General features: G+C 38.5%; 1 long non-coding RNA gene, 1 other non-coding gene and 1 pseudogene across 2 annotated transcripts in view; 1 reads left to right on the plus strand and 2 right to left on the minus strand.

Annotated features, from left to right (window-relative positions):
- Window positions 1-20745, plus strand: part of LOC146938275 (uncharacterized) — a 53897-nt gene that overhangs the window by 25061 nt on the left and 8091 nt on the right. The window lies entirely within an intron of this gene.
- LOC146938276 (uncharacterized) lies at window positions 7283-8475 on the minus strand (annotated as a pseudogene).
- On the minus strand, window positions 15092-15197 carry LOC146938277 (small nucleolar RNA R71). Its single transcript, XR_015033813.1, has one exon. It is a non-coding gene; the product is annotated as a small nucleolar RNA R71 (small nucleolar RNA).

Raw genomic sequence — 20745 nt, forward strand, 5'->3', positions numbered from 1 at the left:
GCATCATCCTCGGACTCAGACTCATAGCTGCAGTATCGTGCATAGAAGTCACGGGCCCCCGTAGCCCTCTTAGAGTCCCTCATAAGCAACCTATCTTTCTCTTCGATCTCTCTCCTAGCCTTAGCTAACTCTTTCTTCAGTGTCAAGACCTCATGAGTCTGCTGTTCATCCTTTCAATCCAAAGTCATGATCAAGTTCTCAGCCTCATAGTATCTAGCCCTCCACTGATGCTTCTCCCGACTTTCCATAGCTAGATGCTCCTGATACATCTCCTGGGTAGGTGGGAGTAGAGGCAAAGGCATGGTAGGAATAGATGCAAACACATATCTCATAGAGGGGTAAGGCATACCGATCTCCACAGCTTGGTTTATCACCCACTGTGTATAGGCCTTATGAGCAACACTGGACCTTACACCCATATGCTTCACCTCTTTCTTCCGAAGTTTGGACCAAGCTTCCATGAAATCCTCTCTTATTCTCGTGGGAGCATTGGAGTAGTGAAAGAAGTAAGGAGTTGTAGCAAGATTGATGGGTTTTCCTTTCATCGGGAAACCAAATTGTCGCAAAGCAAGCTCCGGGTTATAGTTGATTCCACCCCGGGTACCAAGAAGAGGTACATTAAGAAACTTCCCACCGCCAAAGATGATTTCCTTAACCCTAGAAGTGGGAGTGAGCCAAACCACTTCATTAGGAGTGAGAGCCATAGTCCTCTGTGAAATAGACCAATTCTCCGGATTGTCGTGGAAAGACTGCGGAAGGTGCGAAATAAACCACCTATAGAGGAGAGGCACACAACAAAGAATATATCCACGACCTTTGCCGGAACGATCGTGAATAGCATGGTATGTGTCAGCTAGCAAAGTAGGAACCAGATTCTTGGAGTGGAAGATCATAATAGCGTTCATGTCCACGAAGTCATCAAGATTCGAAAAGAGAATAAGCCCATAGATGAGAAGTGCAAGAATAGCCTCAAGAGTGTCCTGACAAGTGGTATTGAGGTTGGCTTTCCCAAGAAGATACTCTGAAGTGAACCCTCGGATGCGTGCCTTAGTGACAAGATTCTTGGAGACATCGGTGGTCTTGAGATAGAGATCTTTAGCAATAACCAAAGGAGTAGGAGGATTTTCAAGTCCCGCGAAGGGCACCCCCTTAGCAATAGATAAACCCATCAAGTGAGAATAAGCCTCTAGAGTAGGCACCAACTAAAAGTCGGGAAAAGTAAAACACCGATACTCCCGATCATAGAATTGCACTAGAGTGTGCACAAGCTTCTTATCCACATTAGTCTGGAGAATAGTAAGTAAAGCCCCGTAACGATGTCGGAAACCAGTCGGATCCTCAACCCTGAGTGCCAAATCTCTCAAACTAGCCAAATCCACTTCCTTGAACTTGTAGGACTTAGTCTTCTTCATTCCTACAATGTTTACAAATTCAACTTGTCTAAGCCCTTCAATAACAATGCATGACAAAAGTTTATGCATGTATGCATGTATGCGTGAATGCATGACTATGTTCAAGTTCGGAGAAAACATGGTGGGTTGAAGTTCAAAGTCGAGGAGTCATGGGTGGACACGGTGTCCGGTGAACTAGGGCTTTAGGATAATAGTAACCGGGTTCTAAAAAGGCTCCCAAGTTGCAACCTCTCCGACGTATATCATGGTGTCACGAGACAACACTCGCTCCATGATTATCCGTGGAAGGCCTAACTTGAGTGTAGTATCGCGTGATGACCAAAACTCGAGACAACACTCGGTTTAGCCTCCGCACTACGTCCTAGAAAATGGCCATGGATGGGTTTGGTTATCTACGGTTCATAGCGTCATAGAACAATTAGAAGTAAAGTGCCTAAACGCGACAACACGCGCCGACAACATCACCCCCAAAATGCCTCAACTATGTGGGATTGATCGCATAATCCAAAACACGAGGCAACCCCCGGAATGAATTGTCGACTATATCCCTCCTAAATCCTAAGTTCACTCAGCCCGGGTGCAGGACTTTTGATATTCTCACCCCACACGTTTGCAAGAAATTAAACATTTATTCACATAGGAAAGCAAGTAAAAGAAACAAGTAAAAAGAGCGCAAGCGTGGAAATAAAGACTAGGCGTAACTCTCGAATCTCCCCAGTGAAGTCGCCAGCTGTTTTATCTTGGTTTTCGGGTGTCAAACATTGATTACGTTTGAACCTTTTTAACCGGTGATATCTTATTTTTTCTTGGGAAGGGAAAAAGTAAGCAAAACCCTTGAGAATCAAGGTCCGGGAGTTGTTTTCGCTACGGGAAGGTGTTAGGCACCCATAACGACTATAGTATCCTATAGGAACCGTCTCTAATTTCTACGCGCGCGCTTTATTTTTAAATGCTATGTTGAAAGTGATATTAAGCCTAAGAATATTCTAAGTGAAGAATTGGAGGGAGAAGAATGTGTTTGAATTTTTATTTTATTTGAATTGAAGGAATTTTGTTCCTTGCCTACGTACCCGTTTAAGGGATCAAATCCACCGTAGTTCTCTTCCAAAAATGTTTTTGTTTTTGTTGGTTGATTTTAGTTTGAAAATTGGATTTTGAAGAATGAGAGAGAGACCTCAAGGGCATAAGATTGTAAAAAAATGTGAGGTGGAATTGGTCATTTGCAAAAAGGTCTAAGTATGATTAAAATTCTTTAAGATTTTTGTTTAAGAAAAGAAAAGGAAAATTCAATGGGATTTTGATCCCAAGGTTTATTAAGAAAAATATTTGAGTGATGTTGTTCATATATTTTTTTGGAAAATTGATTTTTTCTAAGTATAAAGCCTAAGCATACATCTAAAGCATTCAATCCTAAACATACATCTAAACATGCATATTCTAGCTATATACCTAAAGTGATGTGTGTGCATGTGTCGGTGTACATCATTAGAGTCCATTGTCCTTATTACATCGTGCCCTAGTTTACATTCTATGGTCTTGCAAGAATTTAAAGGCATAAGAAAAATATTACAAAATTCCTAAGTTTTACATTCTACTTTTTGCATGAACTTTAAAGTGTAGAAAAATAAAAGGATGAAGATGTGAGATGGAAGATGAAATGCTCATGATGTACGAAATACAATAGAGGAAATTGTTAGTAATATAAGGCATAGAGAGATAGAGATATAGGTAAGTAAGATGGCACTAACAAAGTGGCAAAGCTTAACAAAACAAGTAGTAAAATATGCCTACAAAATCACCACAACAACAAGGCAAACACATGACCTATAATCCTCACATCATGACCACTTCACAAAGTGTTTTATTTCAGTCCTAACACAAGAATTATGAGGGAATATCAAGCCAAGTCTTATGGCACATTTTAAGCATGTTTTACACTTTATTTTCACAAGAAATCTCTCATTACTTGCAAGACAAGAAACTCATAATTGGACACACAAAACTGTAAAAAAACAAGCACATATCCAGAGATAAACACATCACAAAGTCAATATCAAGCATCAATATCACATAACAAGGTATCATGGTCAAATCATAACAAGATTTCACAAAAATTACCAAGAAAAGTAAACAAGTAACAAGAATTAATACACCTATTTTTTTGTCAAATTTTATCATGCAAAAATACCATAAAACACTAAAGAAAATACCAAGAACTCATGGGAATTTATTTGGAATTTTGGCACAAAATTTTGACGCACAGGAGGTGTAAGAAGCAAAGTGCAGTGTAGAAATAACAAGAAAATTCAGCAAATCACGAAATCCACAACAAACAGGCCCAAGCCCAGAGTCCTGAGTGGATTTGGATCATCCAAATGCCTCAGAGGCGTTGGATTGATCCACTCCCTTCAAAACCCTAGATCTAACGGTGATTAGCCAAGCAGCGCATGATAAGCTCAATTAGGCACACAAGGAAATTGGATCAGGACCGTACACATGATCATACAGCAAGATCAACGGTTGAGACGTTGGTTCAAAGGTGAACCAGACTGGTTCAGGTGAACCGGTCCGGTTCACTCCCTCTATATAACTTAAGAGGCCGGTCTAGGCCTCATTCGTTCCATTCACTTCTCTCTCTTCTCTCATCTTCTCTCCTTTCTCTCTCTAAACTCTCTGCAACCTTAACCTAGCCGGGAACTGGGAAGGACGGCCGAGGAACGGCGGAGGAAGATGAATCTTCATCTTCTCCGACGATCTGAAAGAGTTTTTCACACAGAAATGTCCGTCTTCCTTCCCTCTTCACGAATCTGAGGTTATTTTTGTGAAATCATAGTGGAAACGAAGTAGATCGGACTTTGTATTCACAGTTTCTAGGGTTTTCAAACTTTTCCTAAATTTTTCGAAACTAAACCCTAATTCGTCCTATTTTCTTCACTGATGATGATTATACACTCTGATTTGGAAAAATAAACGGTGAATCTTCATGATTTTTGAAATTAGGGTTTCGACTTTGAAATTTTTCAAAAGCTTTTCAGGATCTTCACTTCGATTCACCGTTTATCTTGTACTACGAATCTTCGATGATGATATAAAGTTAAAACGAGAAGGATTTGTGTGTTTACCTGAGTTTGATCTGGAGATTCGAACAAGATAGATCCTTGCAAGCTTTTGGTTCTTCTGGTAAGCTTCGAAACCGAAAATAAATCGGTGCTTGATCTTCTTCTTCTTCGAACTGGTTTGATTTTGCTTCAATTTCTCTTCTTCTCTTCTCAAGAAAACCCTTCGTGATCGCACTTTTGTGTTCGAATTGCGAAGGTACGAGCTCAATGATGAAGGTTCTTGATGAATCTCTGAGAGTTCGTATCAATTCGAATTGATTTTCACAATAATTGCTGAATTAAGCTTCGTGTTGATAAAACTGATATGAATCTGATGAATTTCGAAGTTCTGGAAAACGGTTAGGGTTTCTGTTATGAGTGTTCTTGAAGGTTTTTCTGGAAATTTTGGTGTTTGATCTTTGATGATCAGAGAGAGAATTAGAAACGTGTTTTTGGTGATTTTTGATGAGTTGGCGTGTTGTGATTGATTCTGTTACTGCATTGAATGATGTGGCCTTTATATAGGCTGACATGTGTGATAGTTGGACCAGTGCTTTGCTGCCACGTGGATTTGGACTAAACTTGGACTGAAATGAATTAAGGACTGACCTGCAATTTTTTAAGACTTTGGGGCCTGACTGCAATTTTGATAATTTGGACTAATATGCAATTTTAAGACTTAAGTGGACTGAAATGTAATTTGACCAAAAAAGACTTAAGAAGTTTGACTTTAAAAAAAAAAATCGAATCAAAAAAGGACCTAAAAGAAAATAAAGTGACTCAAGGGACTAAAAATGCAATTTTTGGGAACCTTAGGACTAAAATGAAAAGAAAAAGTTAATAAAATTGAATAAAAAACGTAATTTTGAATAAACGTAAAGTGAAACCAATAAAAAACACAAAACGGACTAAAATGAACCAACTACTCTAAATGAGGTACTTTAAAGTAACCTCTCTCTGCCGGAATTTTGTGTGAAAAGACCAAAATGCCCCTGGGGCTAAAACGACTAAAAAATGACTCAGATGCAAATTTTAAAATGGATTTTTAACAGGGAATTGAAGCAAGAGCTTATACAAGCAAAATTAAAAACTCAGAGACAATTTTAGGGGATTAAACAGAGCTTTAACACATGAAAAGACTAAAATGCCCCTAGGGGCAAAACTGACTCAAAATGACTTTAAATGCAATTTTTGAGATGGACTTTGACTCAGAATTGAAATGAGGACTTATTCAAACTATTTGAAAGGACTCAAACAAATTTTTAAAAGATTGAGAGAAATTTTAACACAAGAAATGACTAAAATGCCCTTCTATGTGAATTTTGCAAATAACATTGAAATAAAATGCAGAGGAAAGATGCAATTGATCAAAGACAGTTCAAATGACTTGAAATGCAAGAAAAGAAGAATTGAGTTAGTATTTTTAGGTCCAAAATTAGGGTATAACATTCACGACCTTCGATCCTCACTGGTAAGGTCTCCACTGTAAGGTTATCTCTAACTTGCACATCATCTCTTTGGATCATATGAGATGGATCCGGAACATACTTCCGAAGTTGCGACACATGAAACACATCATGCAAATTCGAAAGATGCGGTGGTAAACCCACTCGATAAGCCACCGTCCCTACTCTCTCAGATATCTGATACGGACCAATAAACCTCGGAGTCAACTTCTTTGACTTCAATGCACGACCAACACCGGTCATGGGAGTAACTCTTAGAAATACATGATCTCCTTCTTGAAATTCAAGGTCTTTCCTACGCTTATCATGATAACTCTTTTGTCGACTCTGCGACGCTTTCATCTTTTCTCGAATCATCTTTACCTTCTCAGTAGTCTATTGAACAATCTCTGGTCCCAAAACCACATTCTCTCCTGACTCAAACCAACACAACAGAGTTCTGCACCTCCTACCATACAAAGCCTCGAAAGGTGTCATTCCAATACTAGAATGATAACTGTTATTATACGTGAACTCTATTAGTGGAAGATGACTATCCCAAGTTCCTCCTTGCTTGAGTACACAAACTCATCATCTTCCTTAAATGCTGACTGATTATCGGATTCCTGCCTCTTGTCTTGACTAGGCACTTCTTTCCTTTTCTGGGCTTCTACAGCTACCTCGTTGGTTTCTCTTCTAAGTTGTTTGGGAGAAAAGATTCGACCACTTCGGTTCATTCCACTGCCTTCAGAAATATGGGTAACCTTATCCATTGCCTTCATAGGTTTGTCTTCTGCTCTCTCTTCAGGTTCATGGACAAAGGCGGTTGCATCATAATTCCAAGGTACTGCTTTAGAGCTTTTGTAAGGAAATGGCGATAGAACACAAATGACAATAGGTTGCTTTTGGTTCATCAATAGTTGGGAGCCTCTTTTTTTATAATGGATCTCGGTAGGTTTCAGCACTTCTTTGTTGCTTTCAAAGTGCAGCTCAATAACTGAGACATATGCCCTTTTCCTTGTTTGACTAACTCGGAATATGCCTTGATTTATCAATTCTTGCAATTGTTCTTTGACCAACTAACAACCTTCGGGGCTTAAGGCTCATTCTTCACAATTGTCATCAGTTCCTTTGATCAAGCCGCATTTGGCGAGCTTGGCATGGACCATCAGCAAATGATTTCTTACTTCTTATACTCTCTTGATCTCGTCAAAGTCTGCACTGTCCTCCACATCATTGACATTTAGGACATTATAACTCGGCAGATGATTGTTTTTCACATCGGGCCCCTCCTCTTGGAAGGACATGCTCTTATTGTTGACTAGCTCTTGCATCGTCTCTCAAAGTGCTCTTCAATCTTCAATGGAATGGCCAATTTCCCTAGAATAAAACTCGCATTTTGCATTTGGATTATTACACCAATGCGGATATGGCAGTTTCAAAGGTCTGACATTTTGAGGCACCACTAAAGAATTCTTTATCAAGAGAGGCAAAAGTTGGTTGTAAGGGATGGGGATCGGGTCGATCTGACATGGCCGCTGATTGTTGGGAGGTCGATATTGATTCTGATCTGAGGTTGGACTCCAATGATTTTGCACAGGTGTTGTTGTGGCAACATAATACTGATCTTGGTATGGTACTTGAAGAGTATAGGGATGATAGGCATTTTTAGGCGGACGATAGGAATTTCGAGGATCAGTCATTACGACATTGGTCTCTCCTTCCTTCTTCTCGGGGAAAGAGGTCAGAAATTTCCTTGCAGCAACTTGACCATTTGAGCATTTGCGATCATTCCATTCTTTAAACCCACTTCCACCATCTCTTTAATAATGACCAAATCAGAGAAACCGGAGGAGGCACTTTCTATCACCTTTTCATATTATAAAGCTTGTAGGGTTCCTATGAAAATTCTTACCAGTTCTCTTTTGGACAGAGGTGGTTCAATTTGTGATGCTAATTCTCTCCACCATTGTGCATATTCTTCGAACATTTCTGTTCCCTTCTTGGTTAAATCCTGCAATTGCATCCTATCTAGTGCCATACCCATGTTGTATTTGTACTGTCTGACAAAGGCTTATGCTAAATCCTTCCAAGTCTGGTTCCTACTCTTCTCGAGATGCATATACCAATTCAAAGAAGCACCACTGAGACTGTCTTGGAAGAAGTGGATGAGGAGCTTATTATCTTGTGTAGCTATACCCATTTTTTGCAATACATGATCAAGTGATTGCAAGGACAAGTCAATCCTTTGTATTTTTCAAAATCTGGAATTTTGAATTTGGGGGGAATCACCACATTTAGGTCCAAGCACATACCAAGAGGATCCAACCCAAATTCACTATTCCCTTCCATTACTTTGACCCTTTTTTCTAAAGTAAGAATCTTCCCTCTAACTTCTTCATTCTCACCTACTGCAGCTGGTCGTATATCTATTGAAGGTTTGGTATGATCCCTCTGAGGGCCTGACGGGTTGGAAGAATGATACACCAACATTGTGTTTTCTGTTGTACCTTGAGGCATTGGAAATCATGCAGCAATATAATCATTCTCATGTATAACAGGAGTTCCATTTGGATGAGCTACTGATGCTTGAGTAGGACGAGGCTGAGACAGACCACTTTCAGTAGGGTTCTCAATTTGTGGAGGTGTGTAGCCTTGAAGAAGATCAAATGGAGACAAATGTATGCATGTTATGGATGACGTTAATGCAAATGCATGAAAAAGTTTTTTTCCTTTATTATTATGATTAGTTTTTGGGAATTGCAAGGCTTTTGATGTTACCGCAAGTATCTACCAATTGTAAAGGTATTGAGATAAAGAGAAACATAAGTAACCGAAAAGCAATAAGGATTTTTCATTAATAATCAAAGAGTCATACAAACAAGAAGGTTACAAACTTTTTAGATTGCCTCAATCTCCTCCCTAAAGTCTCTTCTCATAGTCTTACAGAATTCAACAAAAGTAGTGACTTCCGAAGGAGTGTTCAAGGGATGCATTGCTACTTCAGCTGCTTCCAACTTCGTATGGATGGTTTCAATCACATCATTGGCCTACTTTGCTAGTCTTGAAAACATTCTTCCAATGCAGACATTCGTCATGGAGTACTCGGAAAAGAGTTCCACTTTCAACCAAGTTAACCAAGTTCATATAGCGATGCTCCCACCCTTCATTTTCTCTTTTGAGGTGTTCAGAATTTTCTCCTTAACGGTCACAGAAATTCTAGAATTCTTCCAAATTCTCTTGTTCCTTTTTCAATTAAAGTTGACTCCTCACAAGTGCTCTTTCCAATGCTTCCTTTTGTAGCCTCTCACTTAGCACATATCCCTCATACCCATTCACCATGTTTGTTATCTGTTGTTTTGCATCTTCGAGCTCTTCTTTTAGCTTATTTCCCTCAACTTGAGATCTTTTTGATAGCTCTCTCAATTCGTCGGCTCTATCTAAGAGTTCATCTCGCTCTTGGTTCTTATGCTTGAGCTAAGAATTTGCTCCTCCCAAACATCCATGCACCTTGCGTCTTTCGTCCTCCTCAAGCCTTAGCCTTTTGTTGATACTCTCAATGATTTTGTCCTTTCAAACTCCTTCCCATTTTAGCGTGCAGTTTTCTTGAGTAGCTTTGAGTAGAATAGCTTGCAACTCTTCTTTTTCTTTGTTGAGTTGTGCAATGGTTACTTTGAGCTCTTCTACTTCCTCTATTGAAATAGGAATAAGCTCGGGGGACCAAGGTGGAATAGGGGTTTTGACAATGAATGGTAGTTTCACTTGTTGGACTCTTTCTTTAACCCATTGTCGTTAAGTCTCTTTGCTGGATCCAACCTTGCATTTCCAATCACTTCCCTTGTTAAATTTTCCCATGTTCGAATAATCTTTTGTAATACCACAAGGTCATTGGCACCCATGTCATGTAACACTAGACATTCCAAAGATTTCTCTTCGGGCTTCTCCCATATAGGACGTGTAACACCCCGTTTTCCCAACGTAAAAATTTCTTAATACAAATCAGAGTTTAACAACTTAAACAGAATGCTACACTTCTTAAAAATCATAAATGGAATAAATTAATATTTATCCTTCAAAATTCAATCAACAATTAATTAATACTTTGCAGCGGAATTATTCATCATCTAAAATAGTCTTTGCCACGAAGGCGTCATCATAAAAGTCTCATAAATAGTCTAAAACATAATAATTAGTTCAAATCCATCAACTTTATTATAAATCTCTTAAAACAATACGTAAGGAATAGAAACCAGTGTCAAAATTCTCATCCCGTTACGTATCAGAGCACCTAAGGACACAGTGAGAGATAGTCACCCACGACCGCAGGTAATCTTGATTACCTGCAAGTTACCCATACGAAGAGCAACATTTTCAAGCAGAAGGGGTGAGATTTCTCAAAAAATAATATTAAGCTCATAAATCATCAATTACATTTAACAATATAAACATCTTATAATTTAACGATTATAATCAAATACATAGACATCATCATTTCATCTTAGCAATATATAATCATATAGCAGTCACAATCATCGTCACATATCATCATACTAAAAGGCATCACAAAGTAATTCGTTAAAACATCACAACTTAACAATTTGACTTGACAATGTATCTAGACTCGACTATGCAACTCTTAACGTCTTAAACCATCTTTGATCATCATGAAAATGCAAATGCATGTGGTACCAATCTAGGGCATAAGCCCTCGTCGCTATTGAGCATAAATATACTCCTACGGCATAAGCCCTCGTCGCTATTGAGCAAAAGCTCCTAGGGCATGAGCCCTCGTCTCTGGTTGAGCAAAAGCTCCATCGTCGTGGTTGAGCAAAAGCTCCAGGGCATGAGCCCTCGTCTTTAAATGAGTATGCATGGACTCAACATCTTACGTCTTAGAAACTTCATGAACATCTATGACATCTTGACAACATAACATCTTAACAACTTGATGACTTCATAACGACTCGACGACTTAACAAACTCTTTGACTTAGACCGACATTTACATCTTAAATAAGACTCAGCAGTATATGCAGCATATAAATAATTCATCTCATATCAGCATCATAGTACAACAACATCAAATGATAATCAACACATCTTAAACATCGCATCATCATAAGCATCATAATTAACACATATAGTGCATAAATAACAAGATCACATCTTTATATAATCCATCTTTAAATCACACATCTTCAAATAACACATCTTTATATAACACATCAATTACATCATTGAATAACACATCAATACACATCATCAAATAAATCATCTAAGACTTATTATTTCACATACTTAAAAGAGTAGAAATAATTATTCTAAACTAATATAATAGCAGTTCATGGATTAACATGTGTGTACGTATATACAATGTATAAATCGGTTATAAAAATAGATAAGGTGTAACACTAAATCATACATATATGTACATACATGGACATGTATCTCATAAATTATATAAATCGGTGTCTTTCAAAAATCATGCTAACAAATAATTACTCCAATCTAAACTATAAATAATAGATCAATCAATTTATTTAAACAATAACTCAGAGAAGGAGGATATGAGTCGAAGGACATTGGCATATAGGTATACAGGATAATGTACTCGGAATAAAAAGTAGTAAAGTAGTAACTAATAGTTTGTCACAGTTTTTAATTATCTTTTGCCTACTAATTTATTCATCAACTAATTTAAATTAAAGCAAATAGTTAGAGCCTTTGATCACATGGATTCAATTCAGTTTCACTTAATATCAATTAATTGATTTAGCCTTCAAGCCAATTTAATGAATAACAAATCTTGGCACATATAAGATCACGGAAAGGCATTGGTGTCTATGAATAAAGAAAACCATCGGTAACAATTATACAATATAATTAAGGACATCGACAGATACATATCAACAGAATATACATCACAAATTTAACACAGTTAAAACATGAATTTAGAGATAATCACATACCCAAAAGCATAGCAATAAATTAGAGCACGAATTTAACATCAATTCATCATAAGATCTTGAAAAGAAGGAAGAAAAACATAAACCCTTCACTACCCATATGTTCATACAACCCGTTATGGTGAATAGAGACTCCCCCATACAAACTCATCGTAAAGCATGTTAGATGCAATCTAATGATTCACAAACCTAATATTAGTGAAAGATAGTCTCACCCTTACCTTAGATTGTTTTTCTGAAATCAAAAGCAGCGTTCTTCCTTCGTAGGGTTCTCTCTCTGAGTTCTCCTCTTCTCTTCTCTTCTCTTCTCTTCTCTCTTGTTCTCCTCTTTTCCAAAAAGCGGTTTAACGTAAAACTCTTTCTAAAAACCTAACTTCTCTATTTGTAACACCTTCTTATTTCTCTTACACCTCAAAACTACTTTTTTCCTCATAATCTTATTTATTTCTAAATTAAATATATCTCTCACAAATAACAAATATATTTCTACATCAAATAACAAATATATCTCTAACAAATAACAAATATATTTCTACACCAAATAACAAATATATCTCTAACAAATAACAAATATATTTCTACACCAAATAACAAATATATCTCTAACAAATAACAAATATATTATGCTAGTAAATACCAACATATAACATAACAAAATACCACTCATCAAAATAAATCAACTAAATCATAAAAAGACATTTAATCTCAAAACTACCTCCAAATCTACTTACTCTAATAATTCTCATATTCTTATAAATAATAGAATAATGCCACTTAATAAAATACTAACACCTCACATATTTAAATAAATCACATAAATAGACTCTAACTTAATAAAAATAATTAAATAAAAAGGAGGGCGTTACAGGACGTCCCAATTGTCTTAGAGTCAAAATTGCATTGTAGTTTATGCATGCTTTAGATCCTATGAGTGGCACATTTGGGAATTCCCCACAACTGATGACGATTTCTTTGATGTCGAGCTTCCTTGGATACCAATGCATCACGCTTTCGTTAAGGGATGCCAAACTTATCCATCTTGTTCATCTGTGATTGGTCCTTGCACATGTGAGATATGAACCAACGATAGAGTAAAAGAAAACAACATATAATATTGCCGCCTCGCTTCTCGTGACGCATGTGAAGAGTGTAGTACACATTGGCCAAGAGTGGGAGAACTGGATCTTTGTCTTTCTTAAGAACATCCTAAAAGACACTTGATGACGGTGCATCAACATTAGTTTTTAGTCGCATTTATGCCTTTATTATAGCATTTAGAGAGTCAACTGCAATGAATTCATGGTGAAATCAAGCCAAAACAGGAACAAGAGCTCAAGAGAAGAAATTTCAAGAAACCAAGGAAAAATTGCCTAATAACCAAGCATCGTGCCACGTTGGTGACTTTCGTGGCACGTTGAAGGAAGCGTGGGACAAAGGATTCAGCTCTGGAAATTTCGTGGCACGAAGCAATATGCAACGTGCCACGATGGTTGATTTTGTCTGCTGCCACGTAGGATTAATGAAGCATCGTGCCACGACCAGACCGTATCGTGGCACGATGATGGGCTTTTTCTGAAACCCTAATTTCTTTCTATAAATATCCAGCTTCTAGCAAGGGTTTTGGTACGGATTATTATTGCGATTTTGAGCACTAAGGACGACAGGAGACCAAGGAACGAGCCCTGAATCTCATACCAACACCCCGTTGGTTAGATTTATGTATGTTTTCTCTTGTTATTTCTTATGATTGTTTAGCTATGAGTAGCTAAACCTTTAGTTTGGTTAAGCCATGATGAAACTCTTGTAATATATGATTTTGTAGTTGAACTCTCTCTATAATCAATGCTATTCAGTTTTTATTCAGAATTACTTGTATTTATTGCTTTTCATGATTATTGTTTTGTATGACTACTAGCCCTAGCTTCTTGCAATCACATGAATTGATCTTAGGAATTGAATGACTACTAGCCCTAGCTTTTAATCCTGAAATAGTAATTTTGTTTAACTCAACACTAGGAGCCTAGAGATAGGAAATTGAGGGTTATGATACATGAATTAACTTTCCAATATTGCTTCCGCGGTTATTCAATCATGTTAAGAGATTAATAGGGTTATAACTTAGGAAAGGGTTTTGAGTCAAGAGATTGATCAAAACCACTTAGTTAATTTATCGTAAAAACTGAGTAGTAATTGAGAGTAGAGAGAGGTAGACCTTTCATATAGAGCAATAGTGGATTCACCGGCTTAATCATTCATCTTAATATAATTTTCTTTCGAACTCTTTCTACTTTAATCAAATCTGATTAAAACCAAACTTTACTGCCTAGGGCAACCAATTATGAACTTTAAACATCCTAACGTATAACGAGCTTGCTGGAATTGAAATTAACACAGTCCTTGTGGATCGATATTTTTACTACTTCGATAGTTTTTGGTACACTTGCCAGATATCTATCAAGTTTTTGGCGCCGTTGCCGGGGACTGTTGATTTATTTCAACAAAGCAATTACGTTATAATTTAGGATTTCTGCAATTTAATTTTTTGTTTTTAATTTTTATTTTTCTGTTTTCGTATTCATTTGATGACTTTGCGTTGTGCAGTGCTACTAAGGTATTTTGCTGTTTATGCGAGGTAAAGTGAGCGCCGACGATCTCGAATTCGATCCAGAAATTGAAAGAACTGCTAGAGCACTCCGGAAAACTGTCCGGTCGCAAAGGTTAGCTCATTCCGTTCCACCGGGTGTTCGAGAACAAATACCGGAGCCACTCTCAACTGAATCTGAAACCATGGGAGACCCTGCACCAAGACCAAAGCTAGGAGATTATGGGTTAGCACTCATCGCGGTCAACTGACCCATACTTTTCAACCAGCTAACCCTGTTGCTTTCGACATCAAGACAACTGTCCTCAACGGTTTGAGGGACAAGCAATTCGATGGGACTGAAGCTATGAGTCCTCATGAACACTTGAGCCGCTTTGCTGAAACTTGTGAATTATGTGTGCAACCAGCCACCGTGACTGAAGCACAAAAGAAACTAAGGCTATTTCCTTTCACCTTGACGGGAAGAGCAAAAGATTGGTTGCTAACAATACCAAACGGGACTGTCCAAACATGGGAAGAGTTAGAGCTGAAGTTCTTAGAGAAATATTTCCCTATGTCTAAGTATTGGGAAAAGAAGATGGAGATCTCTAACTTCAAGCAAGGAGAAGGTGAATCATTGTATGATGCTTGGGAGCGATTCAACTTGCTTCTTAAGAGATGCCCTAATCATGAATTCACCGAGAAACAATACCTCCAAATCTTCACTGAGGGGGTAACACCAAACACTAGGATGTTCTTAGATGCTTCCGCGGGAGGTAGTCTCAAGAGCAAAACTGATCATGAAGTCCAAGCTTTAATCGAGAACATGGCTGAAAATGAGTATCGTGCTGAAGCTAAGAAGAAGGAAATAGGAGTGTTTGGGGTGAGTGAACAAACTACTATCCTTGCTAACCAAGCAGCTATGAACAAACAAATCGAGGCTCTAACTAAGGAGTTTCAAGGCTTCACTTTGGCTCACAAGCAACAACAAGTGGCTGCAATCAAATGTGATGTATACGGGGAAGAACATCCCAATGGTGAATGTGTGCCTGAAGGGTCTAGTGAAGAAGCTAACTACATGGGAGGATATCAAAGGCAAAATCAATACTACACTCCAGGAATCAACAAGCATCCCAATCTAAGCTATTCAAATAACAACGCTTTGAACTCTCAGATGCTTTCTCCTCCACAACAACAACAAAGAAAGCCATCAGCTCTTGAGGAAACTATGATGAACTTCATGAAGATGACTCAAGGCAACTTTGAAGAGATGAAGAAGAGTCAAGAGGCTGAAAGAAAGAACAATGAAGCCTCTAGAAAGATGCTTGAGACTCAGCTGGGGCAATTAGCAAAGCAATTGGCTGAACAAAACAAAGGGGGATTCTCAGGTAACACAAAAGACAACCCTAAGAATGAGTCTTGCAATGCTATTGAATTGAGGAGCAAAAAGGTTCTTAAACCTTTAGTTCAAAAGACTCCAAAGAAAGTTGACGGAGTAGTAGAGGAGGACGGTGAAATTGAAAAGAATAATGAGGGAATAGTTGAAAAAGAGATTGAACATGGTGTAGTTGAAAAGGAGAATGATCAAGGAGTAGTTGAAAATGAAGAGAAGAAAAAAACAGAGGGAGAAAAAAGTGAGAAATTGATTGATGAAGACTCAATTTTGAGGAAGTTTAAGAGCCAAATATTGAAGGATGGAGACAAGCAACAAGTTGTTCCATCATATGTGAAGCTTCCCTACCCTCATTTAGCCAAGAAAAAGAAGAAGGAGGAAGGTCAATTCAAGAAGTTTATGCAACTTTTCTCACAACTTCAGGTGAACATTCCTTTCGGTGAGGCTCTTGATCAAATGCCTTTATATGCTAAGTTCATGAAGGATTTGTTGACTGGAAGAAGAAAGCCAAAAGATGATGAAAACATTGCACTTTCAGAAAATGGTAGTGCTATTCTTTAAAAGAAACTTTCACCAAAACTAAAAGATCCAGGTGCTTTCACTATTCCTTGTTCAATTGGACCGGTAGACATCGGAAGAGCTTTGTGTGATTTAGGGGCAAGTATCAACTTGATGCCCCTTTCAATGATGAAAAAGCTTGGATGTGGGGAGCCAAAACCAACAAGAATGACCATTACTTTAGCTGATCGGTCAATCTCTTACCATTTTGGTATACTTGAAGATGTGTTAGTTAAGGTCAACGAGCTAGTATTCCCTGCTGATTTTGTGATTCTAGACATGGCTGAAGACGAAGACATGCCACTCATTCTAGGAAGACCCTTCCTTGCAACTGGTCGTGCTTTGATTGATGTTGAAATGGGCGAGCTTATGTTGAGATTCCACAATGAGCAAGTGGTGTTTAATATTTTTGAAGCCATGAAACATCGAGCTGAAAATCCTAAGTGCTACCGGATTGATGTCATTGAGGAGATAGTTGAAGATGATTCTCGTGAACCTCAACCAACACAACCTATGGAGAGAACACTTGTTAATTCTATAGAGAATGATGAAGATATTGAAGATGTTGAGGTGAAGGAGTGTGTCAAGCAACTTGAGGCAAGTAAGCAACAAATACAGCCACCGCCACTTGAAAACATACTTGGTGAAAAATATGGGGGATCGGAAACCTTGAACAATGCAAAAGAAAAAAATCCAGAGTTAAAAGAACTCCCTCCACACTTGAAATATGTCTTCCTTAGTGAGGATTTCTCCAGACCAGCAATCATCAGTAATACACTGACACCTTTAGAGGAAGAGAAACTAATGAGGGTGTTGAGAAGCAATCAAGAAGCACTGGGATGGAGTATTTATGATCTAAAGGGTATTAGTCCAGCCTATTGTATGCACAAAATACATATGGAGGCTGAATACAAACCTGTAGTTCAACCTCAAAGGAGACTAAATCCAACAATGAAGGAGGTGGTTAAAAAGGAGGTGTTAAAGTTGCTCGATGCAGGCATGATTTACCCTATTTCTGACAGCTCTTGGGTAAGTCCTGTTCATGTAGTACCTAAAAAAGGAGGAATGACGGTAGTGGCTAATGAAAAGAATGAATTGATACCCACACGCATCGTCACCGGTTGGAGAATGTGTATAGATTACCGGAGGCTGAATTCCGCCACAAGGAAAGATCACTTCCCATTACCATTCATGGATCAAATGCTAGAAAGGTTGGCTGGCCAAGCCTTTTACTGCTTCTTGGATGGGTATTCAGGGTATAATCAGATTGCGGTGGCTCCGGAAGACCAAGAAAAGACTGCCTTCACTTGTCCTTTTGGTATATTTGCTTATAGGAGGATGCCCTTTGGGTTGTGTAATGCACCGGCGACCTTCCAACGGTGTATGCTCTCCATCTTCTCTGATATGATAGAGAAGAACATTGAGGTATTCATGGACGACTTTTCTGTGTTTGGTAAATCTTTTGATGAATGCTTGTTTCACTTAAATGCTGTACTTAGAAGATGCACCGAAACGAACCTTGTTTTAAATTGGGAAAAGTGTCATTTTATGGTTACCGAAGGTATAGTTTTGGGGCATAAAATAAGTGCTAAAGGCATAGAAGTGGATCAAGCAAAGATAGAGGTTATAGAGAAATTTCCCCCACCTGGTAATGTTAAAGGAGTTAGGAGTTTCTTGGGGCATGCCGGTTTCTATCGGCGTTTTATCAAAGATTTTTCAAAAATTTCTAAGCCCCTTTGCAACCTCTTGGTCAAAGAGAATGATTTTGATTTTGACTCTGAATGTTTAAATGCTTTTTCTTTGATTAAAACCAAGTTGGTGACTGCACCAATAATCATTGCACCCGATTGGGATTTACCTTTTGAACTTATGTGTGACACAAGTGATTATGCTGTTGGTGCAGTCCTAGGCCAACGAAAGAACAAATTTTTCCATGCAATTTACTATGCAAGCAAGGTTTTAAATGAAAATCAAGTCAACTATTCCACTACTGAAAAGGAATTGCTTGCAGTGATATTTGCATTGGAGAAATTTCGTTCTTATCTAATAGGCTCCAAAGTCATTGCTTTTACAGATCATGCAGCCCTTAAATATCTCTTGACGAAAGGGGATTCGAAGCCTCGGCTGTTGAGGTGGATCCTTTTATTACAAGAATTTGACCTGGAGATTCGTGACAAGAAAGGAGTGGAGAATGTGGTAGCTGATCACCTCTCAAGGTTGGAAAATGAGGAGGTGACAAAGAAAGAGAAGGCCATAACGGCTGAATTCCCAGATGAAAAGCTGATGGCCGTTGAAGAAAGGCCTTGGTTTGCCGACATGGCAAATTTTAAGGCCGGTAACATAATTCCGAATGACATGGAGCAGCACCAGAGGAAAAAGTTTTTCAAGGATGCAAACCACTATTTGTGGGATGATCCTTATTTATTCAAGGTAAGTGTTGATGGTTTGATTAGACGTTGTGTTGCAGGAATGGAAGCTAATAGTATCATGTGGCACTGTCATAGCTCAGCTTATGGGGGCCACCATAATGGAGAAAGAACCGCTGCAAAAATCTTGCAAAGTGGCTTTTGGTGGCCCACACTCTTCAAGGATTGCCAAGAGTTTGTAAAGAGGTGTGATGAATGCCAAAGAACAGGTAGTATCTCAAAGAGGAATGAAATGCCCCTAACTGGAATCATCGAGGTTGAACCTTTTGATTGCTGGGGCATAGATTTTATGGGACCATTTCCCTCCTCTTACTTTTATCTCCATATACTTGTGTGTGTTGACTATGTTACCAAGTGGGTTGAAGTGATACCATGTGTTGCTAATGATGCTAAAACTGTGGTTAATTTCTTGAAAAGGAATATTTTCACTAGGTTTGGAACCCCTAGAGTTTTGATCAGTGATGGGGGGAAGCACTTTTGCAACAATCTTCTTGAATCTGTGCTTAAAAAGTTTAACATCAAACACAAAGTTGCAACTCCCTATCATCCTCAAACTAGTGGTCAAGCGGAGGTTTCAAACCGTCAGTTGAAACAAATTTTGGAGAAAACTGCAGCGTCTTCTAGGAAGGATTGGTCTAGGAAGTTAGACGACGCTCTTTGGGCATATAGAACTGCGTTTAAGACGCACCTTGGGATGTCCCCTTATCAGTTGGTTTATGGAAAGGCTTGTCATCTCCCAGTTGAATTGGAACATAAAGTGTATTGGGCTATCAAAGCCCTAAATTTTGATCAAACTTTAGATGGAAAGAAAAGGCTGTTAAAACTTAATGAGCTAGAGGAGATGAGATTGTGTGCGTACGAGAACGCCGTAATTTACAAAGAGAGAACTAAGAGGTATCATGACAAGGGATTGGTGAGGAGAGAATTTTATATTGGACAACTTGTTTTGCTGTTTAATTCCAGGTTGAAGTTATTTCCCGGGAAGTTAAAATCCAAGTGGTCCGGACCATTCGTGATTGTAGACATGACTCCCTATGGAGCTGTGGAGCTGAGCAAGCCTGGTGCACAAGAGACTTTCAAGGTTAATACACAAAGGCTGAAACCTTACCTTAGAGGCGAACTCCCTAAGAATAGAGCGGGAGTGGTGTTGGATGATCCTTAAGGGTCATCATAAGTCAAGCTAGTGACGGTAAAGAAGCGCTGGATGGGAGGCAACCCATTGGATTTAGGTCCACTCAGGTATTGTTTATATTTATTTACTGCATTTTACAAAACAAAAATAGCAAAAAGATTTTTATGAAAGCTGAAAGCAAAATTTTTCTTCATGATCGTGGCACGCCAGTTTCTCATCGTGGCACGCCAGTTTCTCATCGTGGCACGATTTGGAAACTAAAATCAGGATGGAAGCCACTGGAAATTTCGTGGCACGAGTGTTTCCAAATCGTGGCACGTTTGCTGGAGAAACTATGATCGTGGCACGATGGTTATAATCGCGACACGATGCTACCTTGAGCTAAAAATCATGGCACAATTGCTCTCCCTTATATACCCATCTCACAAAATTTTCACCATTTTCTCCAAACCCCTTATCAAGACCATTGCCAAAAATCTCCTCTCATTCCTCCCCTACCACTCAACTCAATTACCCTTATAAATCTTCATCTTCATTACCCTTCTAAGCTTCAAAGTCCATAAAAAATCTAAAAATCGTCAACCCTAACTCCACAGACGACCTCTGCATTCAATAAACATTCCAGAACCCCCCATCAACCAAACTACCAACAAGCACCTACTTATTGGAAATCTTACCATAAAAGTGCTGGTGACAAAGAGGGTCGTCTTCAATCCAACTTCGCTCATGGGAAGG

The sequence above is a fragment of the Medicago sativa genome, chromosome 3, assembly GCF_051527215.1.
Source record: "Medicago sativa cultivar Bolivia chromosome 3, Bolivia_mono, whole genome shotgun sequence".
In the NCBI taxonomy this organism is placed as follows: domain Eukaryota; kingdom Viridiplantae; phylum Streptophyta; class Magnoliopsida; order Fabales; family Fabaceae; genus Medicago; species Medicago sativa.